The sequence below is a fragment of the Mus caroli genome, unplaced genomic scaffold, assembly GCF_978045245.1.
Source record: "Mus caroli unplaced genomic scaffold, Mus_caroli_1 scaffold_1, whole genome shotgun sequence".
NCBI lineage: Eukaryota > Metazoa > Chordata > Mammalia > Rodentia > Muridae > Mus > Mus caroli.
In genome coordinates, this window is record NW_028227256.1 from 6,297,320 (window position 1) to 6,309,500 (window position 12,181).

Below are 12,181 nucleotides of genomic sequence, written 5' to 3' on the forward strand. Positions count from 1 at the left end.
AAGATTTGTAAGGTTATTGGATATGGTTAAAAACCTGTAAAACAAAATCCATAAAGAAAACAAATACAGCCCAATGCCAACATTTTCTGAGTCCCTGTAGAGGTCTGATTTTTACAGTTTCCTGTTTAATAGTGTTTAGGTTGCAAATACTCATATTATTATACAACCTAATGACTTTACAAGATAACTTATTAAAGTTATAACAAGATAGCTTTTCGGGTTGTCTGCCTCCATCTACTGACACACACAAACTGGTTATAAAATCAAATCAAATCTGCAGTCTAAAATCTCCCAATAACAACCCTAGATATGCTTGCTTAAAATAATCAGAGCTGGACTTGTTAAAAGTTAATATTCCTTTGAAAACAGAAAGGAGCTAGACAAGGTCATTGAACCTTCACCAGAGAATCCAGTCACTCCTTCCAGCTGGTTGTATGCAATTAGGCCCTAATTAAGCAAAGTCTCAGAGTTTTCTGGAGAAACAAGAATATACTGGTGAAAAATTAAGAATAAGGATGGGGTTCCCCTATGCAACATGCATGCATACATACATACACATACACATACACATACTGGGTAAAAGCTCCAGATATTGTCTAGCACCCATAGGGAAAAAAAATCTTATAACCAACTGTAAATGTGTTACTATTATCTCTCATTTTTTATTGCACATTGTTCTTTTATTATATGAAATTTAGTAGTTATTCCCAAACAAGTTCTGAACCCACATGGGAGGGTCAAGCAGCTGGAACATGATTTAGACTGTAAAGACAAAAAAACTTGGACATGACTAAGGTGTACTTCACCTCTACAGAACAAGGCACATAGCATGAGGTACTCCTGACCCCTGGGGAGAAGGTTATCCCGTTTGATATGAGGTATGGCATTTTCTGGTGGCCACGTGAAACTGTTTCAACAGCCACCAGAAACTTCAAAGGGGCTTTTAAAAGATTATATATATAATCTTTTAAATCAGTATGTAAGTTATTTTAAACCTCCACTAGAATGACTGCAGCCCCCAGTTACCTTACTGTGTCCCAGGACAAAACTAGGCTTCAGCTTCTCCTCATTGGTCATGCCACAGCTTGATTCCTCCCTGACATCTTCCTACATAGACCCTTTATAAATAAAGGAGTAAGGAAATCAAATAATTACTACCTTCAACCTCTCCTAGTAAGAGAAGCCATCCCTGGGTGTTGACCAAGAACCTGTACCCTCTCCCCAAAGGTGTTATTCTGACTAGATTCTTTGAAGTGAGTGGGTACAGAGATAAAATAATAAAATGAAAACAGGATCCACATATCCCCATCTGCAGCCATAACTTAAGATCCTAAAGATGTAGTCTATATGACCGATGTTGTGGAAGCGTATAAGAGGCATGAATAGGCAGGGAGTCTGCCTGCTCGCCTTCACTGCTTCATCTTGCCCTGGGCAACCACAGCTTGCATGGCTTTACACTTGATCTCTTCATCTTCCAGGAACCATATCCACCTGATGGGGGGCCAGTTCTTGTCCAATTCATAGGCAGTGGAATTGCCTGGTCATGGGTTCAGCTCCATGATGGCCTCTTCTGAGAGACTCTCCAGATGCTTGGCAATGCCCTGAAGGCTGTTGCTATGGTCAGCAGTCAAGACTCTTCCCCTTCCTTGATTTAGGGGACAATGGCTTCATTCCAGAAAGGCAGTGCTATGGAAATAGTGTCCTTCAGGCTCATGCAGGAGGGTAGTTAGTCCTCAGTAAAGTCTACATATCTGTGGTCCTTACTAATGTTGCTGTATAAGGGGTGATTGGGCTCCATCAGAGGAAGTGGAAAATTGGATGATCACCTCAGATCTTTATCTGCACCTCACCATTTCTGCTTTATTGAGACCAACCAGTTAAATAGTCCTATCACCATACCACCACCACCATAGTATCTGTCATTGAAGCACCAGGTCCTGACCACTGGCAGCCACATCTGGTCAGTGGCATCCAAGACTGTTCAGAGATCCCAGATTGCTCTCTTCTGTACAAGAGTGAAGCATATCAAATTCATAGCCAGCATCTCACAATGCCTGCCCACCATGTTTTACTTCCATGAGGCTTGCCTGGCTCAGACGACTGAGGATCACTGAGATTCTGTTTGTACACCTTGAAGTTTTTTAAGTGCTTATAGAAAAATTAGGAAAGATGGCTAAATGTAATTTAAAATGTCTAACTCCTTGACTTCTCCTCCCTTTCTTGGTTATTGTTTACAAAAATTATTTCCTCATTCAAGGTCATGGATCTTCAAAACTCTTGCTAAAATGTATTGTAGGGGAAAGGGAGACCTATAAAATGCCAAGCAAAAATATTAGCTTAAAACTTGTAGCAAGAAAATTAATAATTAAAACTCAATACATAATCATAATTTGCTATTGCATGCTTATATATAACTTGAATAGAACTCTGATTATATCCTTTCTATACTAAAGAGACAACAACAGGTTCTAAGATGTGTAGATTAGGATAGTTTATTATTATTATTATTATTATCTTTTTTTTTTTTGCAGTCCAGTCATTATCACCTTCCCGGTCCACCCTCTGACAGGTCCTCATCCTACTCCTCCTTCCTGTCCCCATCTCCAAGAGAATGTCCCCATCACCCCAACCCACCAAGATAGATTTTTATATGAAGATATTTGTTTTGAAATTTTTAAATAAAAGACAATACATGTTTAAAAAATGAAATATATTTGATAAATAAGTTTTATAATTTTTTAAAGTCTCTGTAGATAAAGAATAACTGACCTAGAGATATATGTCTACCTTCCTTACAAGTCTTTGCTAGCATTGTTAAGCTTTAACTATTTGGATAGATTGAATCATACAGCAAACTATAATATTCTGTAATGGTGTTCTGTAAAAGAATCAAAAATAAAATATAATAAGGTTTTCAATCTTTCTATAGGCTATATTTATGGTTTTATATAATTCCCAGTCTCTCTATAGGCTACATTTATGATATAAAGTTTTATTTTGATACTAAGCTTCAATACAAATATTATAATTTTTAAGGCTAAAACTTACCAGAGATAAAACTGTAAAATCCTAATCTTATTAAAGCTGTTAGCTTCTTGTAATTAATTAATGATAACTAGGACCTGCAAGTTAATGTAAAGTCATGTTATAAATGATCAAATTCTTTAATATGCTCAAAAGTATGTTTGTAATCATGCTAAGTACAAATGTAATTCATTTTCAAGGACAAGCTTTATTTAACCTTTTGTTTATGTTTTCTAAGTTAAGCCTAAAACTAGTAACTAAAAGAAGCAAAGTTTGTTTAGCTCAGATATCTGTAATAGATAATGATCCTCAAATATGTCAGATATCTGCTGAATGTGTCATTTTAAATGTTTAATGGAAAAAAAGCTTACTATGACAAACATACCCAGCTCCTAGTGGTGACCAAAGATCTCCACAGGTCTCCAAAGAAAATGATGGAACACTCAGACTCTATTTGGATGTGGTAACACTAGCCATGGGCCATATCCATGGCAAATGCCTTGCCTGTTGCCAGGACCTGGCCCAAACTGTGGATAAGCAGGACATTACAGAGTTGATTGCCCCACTTTGCATAGATGAGCTAAGGTCAGTCCCACAAGTTCCTCCTCTGTTGGGCATTGGGCTATACAGACAGTCTGGTCTTCAGTTGAGCTGAGATGTTGAACCAGGGGACCTGGTGGTATTAATTCCTACATGGGATGGAAGGAGTTCTCTCATGTCTCCTGGACTCTGGGTCCTGTCGAAGTTACCAACCCCTCAGCCCTCAGAAGAGAACCATGGCTAGCAGTCAAGAAGACAATGTCCCAAGCTTCTGACCTTCAGGCTAAACTCCTCCCCAGTTACCTAGCAACGGTAGAAATAAAAGCACAACATAAGAAAGGCTGCTTGGCCCCCTCCTCACTCTCTTACTCCTCTTTCTCCCCTTACTCTCTTCTATCCTCTCCTCTCTCCTCTCACTCTCTTCCTCTCTCCTCCCTCTTACTCTCTAGCCTTTCTTCTCTCTCTCGCACCCCCCCCCACTTTCTCTTGGCCATGGCTGCTCTCTCTCTCTCTCTCTCTCTCTCTCTCTCTCTCTCTCTCTCTCTCTTCTACCTTTTCTCTTTCCCCCTGCCTTTCTACAATAAAGCTCTAAAATCATAGACTGTCTCTCTTCATCAAGGCCAGCTATGCTTACTCTCGCCTGTGTAGGAACCTTTCTCCCTCTGCCCTCTCTCCCATAACCCCGGGGCTATAGGGTGTCACCCCAGGGGCCCCCAGTCGGGATATGCCCCTGTCCACCCCCTGTCGAGTGGGGTCAGTGGCTTAGATGCCCACCCGGGGCCAAGTGGATCTGCCTGCCCAGAGCATAGGAAGAACTCTGGCTAGATGTGGGCTATCCTCCCTCCCCCTCCCCCCAAACCCCCCCCCCCCCGCCGTTCCTCTCACCCCCCCCTTTATTTCACACACTCCTCCACAAGAAAGCCTCTCAGAACTTCTGGGCCTGGGATTGAAGACTCGCTGCATTTGGGCCTATACCCACAACAAACCCATGGAGACCACAGGAGTCTGTTGTTGTGACTGTCAAGTAATGGGCAAGTCTCTGTCACTTTAACTTTTTCTTTTTTTTTTTTTTCCTCTTTTTTTTTTTCTTTTTTTTTTCAGAGACAGGGTTTCTCTGTGTAGCCTGGAACTCACTCTGTTGACTAGGCTGGCCTCGAACTCAGAAATCTGCCTGCCTCTGCCTCCTAAGTCTCTGTCATTTTCACTGATATATTTGGATTATACTTCCTCCTACAATGAATTCTACTCAGATCTCTGCTGGTTAAATGAACTTTGTCCATTAGCAACCAACTCCTTTCCCCAAGGCTATAGCCACCCAGTTAGTTCACTTCATATGCAAAAATAAGGCCTTGCATTTTCTTGAGCTACTGGGTCTCCTGCTGAGAAAGACAGACAAGTTTGCTGTTGCTGTGCTAACAGGCTTTATATTAAACAGGTTTTACTTTTTACTGTTCTTTTATTTAAAAGAATTTGCTTTGCAATGTCTCAGCAATAACCATTCACAACTCTGGTAAAGGATTAGATGAAAAGAAAAAGGGTTAACGTCTATGTTAGTTCTGAGAATCTAAGAAAATGTTCTAAGATGTATGAAAGTTCTGAGGAAAAGAAAGCTTAAGTTCTGAGGGTCTAAAGAAGTATATAAATGCACATTGTAAAGATGTAAGAAAATTATTTAAGGTACATGAAAAATAAAGTATTTGAAATCTTTTCCCATTTTTGCTATTGTTATACTAATATTTCAGAAGTTCAGAGTTTTAACACTGATCAATGGAGCTCTGATAAGTTCAGACTACTTACCATTCAGTCACAAGCTCAAGATTTTAGATTTCCTTTGGTTGTCTTCTAAATATAGACTCAAGGCGCTTCTTAACAAACTAAAAACATGTTCTATACATACATACATACATACATACAGCTCTCTGAACAGAGAAAACAAAGTTCATGCTTTTTAACCCAATTCATAGCTTTTGCTATGATTTAGTAGTATGAGTCTACTACAGCTGTCTTACAGATTTTTCTACAATATAGGTTTTAGTATAGATTCCAAACAATAGTAATGCTATTATGCCTAAAATTTTCATCTCTTTGAATAAACTAAAAGAGTTCATATAACGCCGGGCGTAGTGGCGCACGCCTTTAATCCCAGCACTCGGGAGGCAGAGGCAGGCGGATTTCTGAGTTCGAGGCCAGCCTGGTCTACACAGAGAAACCCTGTCTCGAAAAACCAAAAAAAAAAAAAAAAAAAAAAAAGAGTTCATATAAGCTTCAGGGGATAGAGGGAGTCCTAAGACTTGGATCCACCTCTCACAGGTCAAATAGACTCCACATAAGTATGGCCTGAGTTTTCCCCACTTGCCTATCCCTAAGGATAGTCCTCCCCCTGCCCTAGCTTTGAGCTTCCTCTTCTCCCCCTACCAGGATAATGGGCCTAAAAGTTACAAATATAAGATTTTCCTTTAAATTCTTTAACTTTTGCTCCTAGTCTATATATTTGTCCCAGCAGATTTCCAATCAGCTAAAGAATGCAAACATACCAGCCTTAGGTGGTCTTTCAAAACTAGCAAATCCCACATTAAAACCAATATAAACCAAGTACTTCTGACAAAATTTTCTACCAGTCTGAGCCCCAACTTGGGACCAGCATTACAGACTATTTCAAAGCTACCTGCACTTCACTATTTATTTTGCTATTTAGTTTCTGTCAAAATGACATGTCCATTAGTGAGAGTGGGGTGTTGAAGTCTCCCATTATTGTGTGGGGTTCAGTGTGTGATGTAAGTTTTAGTAATGTTTCTTCTATGAATACATGCTCCGTTGCACTTGGTAGATATTTAGAATTGAGATGTCATCCTGGTATGTTTTTTTTTTTCTTTTTTCTTTTCTTTTTTTTTTTTTTTTTTTTTTTATGAGTATGAAGTGTCCTTCCCCATCTCTTTTGATTACTTTTGGTTGAAAGTGTATTTTGTTTAAGTATTCCAATGGCTACTCCACCATATTTCTTGGATCTGATTGGTGAAAAATCTTTTTCTAGCCCTTTACTCTGAGGTGTGTTTCTTTTATAGATCTTATTTACACATCGACTCTGTTAGCCTGTGTCTTTTTATTAGGGGATAGAATCCATTGATATTCAGAGATGTAAATGACCAATGATTATAAATTCCTGTTATTTTGATGTTGGTAGTGGTAGTGTGTGTGTGTGTGTGTGTGTGTGTGTGTGTGTGTGTCTTCTTTTGGTTTTGCTGGTCTCAAATTCTTTATCTTCTCTTTCCCTCTGTGTAGTTAGTTATCCTCCCTGGGTTGGAGTTTTCCTTCTAATAATCTGTAGGGCTGAATTGGGAGAAAGATATTATTTAAATTTGGTCTTATCATAGAATATTTTGTTTTGTTCAACTATAGTGATTGAAAGTTTTGTTGGGTATAGTAGTCTGGGCAGGCATCTGTGGTCTCTTAGGGTCTGCAAGACAACTGCTGAGGCCATTTTGGCTTTTAGAATCTCTGTCGAAAAATTTGGCCTTTTCTCCTTCCAGCTTTTAATATTCTTTCTTTATCCTCTATATTTAGCATTTCTATTATTGTGTGTTGGAGGATTATCTTTTCTGGTCCAATCAATTTGGTGTTCTGTAAGCTTCTTTTATCTTTATAGGCATTTCTTTCTTTAGTGAAATATCCTTCTATAATATGGTTGAAGATATTTTCTGGGTCGTTGTGAATACTCACCTTCTTCTATTCCCATTATCCTTAGGTTTGGACTTTTCATAGCATTCTATATATCCTGGATGTTCTATGTCATTAAATTTATGTATTTATCATTTTCTTTGACTGATGTATCAATTTTTTATAGTATCTTCTACCCCTGAGATTTTCTCTTCTATCTCTTGTATTGTGTTAATGATTCTTACATCTCTAGCTCCTGTTCTCTTTCCTATGTTTTCTATCTCCAATATTGCCTCAGTTTGTGTTTTCTTTACTGCTAATACTAATATTCCTCAAACTAGTCTACTCAATAGAAACAGAAAGAACACTGCCAAACTCATTCTATGAGGCCACAGTCACTCTAATACATAAACCACACAAAGACTCAACAAAGAAAAGAATTTGAGACCAATTTCACTTTTAAATATTGATGTAAAAGTAATAATATACTCACAAACCAAATCCAAGAATATATCAAAGATATGGTCGACCATGGTTAAGTAGGCAGGGGTAATTCAATACAAGAAAAACATCAAAATAATCTACCATATAAGCAAACTAAAAGGAAAACACACATGATCATCTCATAGATGCTGAAAAAGTCTTTAACAAATCAAATACTCCCTCATGTTAAAAGTCTTAGAGAGATCAAGGATACAAAACATATTCCTAAACACAGTAAAGGCAACATACAGCAGCCAATAGCCAACATCAAATTAAATGAAGAGAAACTTAAAGTAGTTCCACTGTTTTGTTGTTGTTGTTGTTGTTGTTGTTGTTGTTGTTGAAGACCAGCCTTAGTCTGTGGTAATCTGATAGTATGCATAGATCCTTGTATCTGTTGAGGCCTGTTTTGTGACCAATTATATGGTCAGTTTTGGAGAAGGTACCATGAGGTTCTGAGAAGCAGGTTTATTCTTTTGTTTTAGGATGAAATGTTCTATACATATTGTTAAAACCATTTAGTCCATAATTTCTGTTAGTTTCACTATGTCTCTGTTTATTTTCTATTTCCATGATCTGTCCATTGATAAGAATGGGGTGTTGAAGTCTCCATAATTATTGTGTGAGGGGCAATGTGTGCTTTTAGCATTAATAAAGTTTCTTTTATGAATGCGGGTGCTCTTGCATTTGAAGCATAGATGTTCAGAACTGAGAGTTCTTCTTGGTAGATTTTTCCTTTGATGAATATGAAGTGTTCTTCCTTATTGTCCTGAGCTATCGTTCTCACTGGCAAGAACACACTAGGACAATCGGATTCTTCTGCAGCAAAAAGCTTTATTGCTTCTTCAAGAGGGAAGACCCAGACCCCGGAAAATGGTGTTGCTTATATAGCCCTCAGCCATGGTGTTTCAGCACCTGATGTGGCGTGTCAGCTCCTGATTCATTGCTCACCCATCACCCCATTACTATGCCCTGAGATGGGCAGTGACTAGGCGTGAGTTCACTCTCGCACCTGCGTACAAGGCTTGTTTACTAGTTAGGCACAGCGGAGGCCAGCGCCATCTTATAATGGCGATTGCTCGCGGCACAGCTCTCCACATCTCCCCCTTTTTATTTTATTAAAATGAGGCTGGATTAGGTCTGTGTAATTATGTCCATCCACTGTGGCTCCTGTCTTAGGTCGTTCCTCTAATGTCACAGCCTTTCCTGTCATAGGGTAACCCTATCACCACCAGGCCCTGTGTCTTAGGTTGAACTGTGCATGAGGAAAGTTGCCCGTCCCTGGATACCGCAGTGCTATGTGACAGTAACTACTAAATGACCTAGGGCGAACTCTACAAAAGAGGCCAGCCACCAATGTCAACTAGTTCTTGAGCATAGATAGCCAGATTTCGGGGGAGGCCCCTTGCTCAATGGCAGCAAGTGCTTGACTATCACAACCTTGTCACGTGTTTGTTGGGTTCTGAGCTTGCAAACCAACCAGAGCATGAACACAAGTCCACAGCAGGTGGCAACACCAAATAAACCTACCCCCACCCATTCCTTAAAATAAGAAAATGCAGATGAAATCCAGGAGGAGAGGCCCTCTGTCAATGACAGGTCCACTCATGTTGAGTTGATCTTTAAAACTGTCACCCTCAGGACCTCAAGAGTCTCATCGAATCCCTCGGACCAATTTCCTGCAAGATACAAGAAAAGCTGTCTAGACAGATTAGCTGCATGAGTAAAATTTTCATATTGTACACTGGTAATACACAGAGCGCCCAATTTTCTTTCACAACCCAACTGGGCCATCTGGTATAGGACGCCTATCTGTTCCTCCGCCAGGTCAAGGCACTGATTCAAAATCATCAGCCCTCCCTTTAACTTGGTACTAGCAGAAGTTTGGACAGTGATGGCATCAGTCAGATCTGCTGAAAGCTGATTTAATTTTGTGCCTGATGGAACCGTACTAGCCATAGAGTACCCTGCAGCTGTAGCAGCAGCTGCACTGGCTGAAATTGCTATGATCATGGCAGCAGTAATGCCAAAATCTCTTTTTTGTCGAAACATGGATAAGGTGGAGGGTGTTTCCACCGGAACAGGGATCCAACGTGGGATCCGTGCCACCATGGCATGGGTGTCCTTTGTTACATCCCAACATTGAGAAATCCAACAAGAATCATTGGAACAGACTTCAAATGAATCATTTGAAAGAATAAACAAGAAAGGGGGGTAAACAGAGACTGGGGTAGGTGGATAATTAATCTGGTTTACCAGAGTTTTATTGAACCCAGTGATCTCTACACTGGTATTAGTATATCCATAAGAGTCCAGGGAGGCAGCATGTATTCCCCAATACTGAGCAAATCTTGAGATGCCAGTAAAAGAAGCCTTTCCAACTGCTCCTCCCTGAATAAAGATCAAAGGATTGAGTTCTGTACAACTGTCATTGACTCCACAAAGCACCCACTTGTGAAAGGGATGCATTCTAAAGTCCTGTATGAAAAGTCCCTTTTTCATAACAAATTCCTTCTCTGGGTCAGCCATCATGTTGGGAGAAAAGGAAAAGGTTTTACTCCGATCTGCCCAATGAGTGATAGAGGATTGACAATCAGACCAAGGCAGAATCAGCCAGCCCTTCATCTTCCAAGCTACAATGAGGGGCAATTTTTGGTTGGTGGGGACAACCTTTGTCTGAAAAGTTAGGTGGTAGAAATGTACCATTAACCCAAATTGCCTCCTGCCAGAAGGTCGGATTTGTAAAGGTTATATCTGCATTGGAAGTATCTTGGGTTGTGCTCACCCAACCTCCTCGGTACTCATTAAACATCCCCAAAGCTCGAGCTGTGAGGTTAACACATTTTCCTGGTCCATTAATTTGAAAACATAAAGAACCCTGTTCTAATAAAGAGCGATTTTCTCTTAATGGTGCTCGGGTGGGATCATAGGGTAGATATGGTAAATCTAATGTTTTATTAGTAGTAAAGAATTTTGGAAAAACTATAGCATCATGGCGAACTGGCATTGGTTTAGGGAAAGTCGAGAGAGTGGCCCATCTCTGTTCTCCCATCATACTAGGAACCTGAGACAAGTTCAGCATTGTCAGGATCAGGAGCAGTCCTCGGGAGGTCAGCATCTTCCACACCATCCTTGATTACTATCTTGCGGGTGAGTCATTCTGGCAGCCAAAATGGGTTGTCTTCACTCTGTGGAAAAACACAAACAGCTCCCCTGGAACTTATCAAAATAGGATCCAGGCCTTTCCACAGACCAGATAAGACATCCTTCCATTTCACCATTTCTTTTGGTCTATCAGGGTCTGAGCTATGTCGATCGGCTGCAGAGCGGCCTTGCTCGTCAAGATTCAAAAAATTAAGTGTAAAGAGTGCCATGGATACAGCTACTCTTGGCACTGAGGGCAGAGTCTCATCAACTCCCCCCTTTTGTTTTATAAAATAAGACTTGAGTGTACGATGGGCACGTTCCACAGTGCCTTGTCCTTGAGGATTATAAGGAAGGCCAGTCAGGTGAGTGACATCCATTTGATGACAAAATTGCTGAAATTTAGTAGAGGTATATGCTGGCCCATTATCAGTTTTAAGGATTGTGGGCTTGCCCCAAGAACTCCACGCTTCTAAACAGTGCTGTATAACATGAGAGGCTTTCTCACCTGTTAAAGGTGTAGCAAACATAACACCAGAGCAGGTGTCAATGGAAACATGTAAATATTGATTTCTTCCAAAGGAGGAAATATGAGTGACATCCATTTGCCAGACCTGTAATGGCCTGATGCCTCGGGGCTTTACCCCTACATGAGGAGTAGGCAGAAATTGACAACAGTTTTGACATTGGGTTAAAGTTTTGACATCCTGGTTAAAGTGAAACGGCAGTGTAATGTTTCAGCGGTCACGTGGAAGCGTTTATGAAACTCCCTTGTAGCCTCTGCCTGTGAGGACAGAGCAGCAGCCACAATTCTAGTGGATTTGTCTGCCAAGTCATTTCCATGAGACATGGGGCCAGGAAGGCCAGAATGAGCCCTAACATGAGTAATATACACAGGATGTCTTCTATGTAACAGGGATGACTGAATTTGCTGAAAAATGTGAGCAAGCTTGCTAGAGGGTCTAATTAAGCCAGCAACTTCAAGCATATTAACTGCATTAACCACATATAAGGAATCAGATACAATATTGAGCGGTCCCGGAAAAGTTTCAAGGACCTCTAGAACTACCACTCTACAACTTAGGGTGATGTCTCATTATATTGTTTAGATGTTACTTGGACATTTACTACATATGCACCTATACCAGATTTGGATCCATCTGTATATACTACTACCCCATCCAGAAGTGGGTGTTTGGCTGTTATTACTGGAAACACTATGGCTTGGCTTAAGGCGAACTGTAAAATTGGATGTTTTGGATAATGATTATCAATTTGTCCTGAATAGGAGGCAACGAAGACTACCCAATCGTTAGTTGTTGCTGCCAGGGTTTGA

At 40.1% G+C, this 12,181-nt stretch overlaps 1 pseudogene; it reads right to left on the reverse strand.

Annotated features, from left to right (window-relative positions):
• Positions 1-1,409: 1,409 nt before the first annotated feature.
• LOC110303646 (phosphoglycerate mutase 1-like) lies at positions 1,410-2,063 on the reverse strand (annotated as a pseudogene).
• Between the last annotated feature and the right edge of the window lie 10,118 nt (positions 2,064-12,181).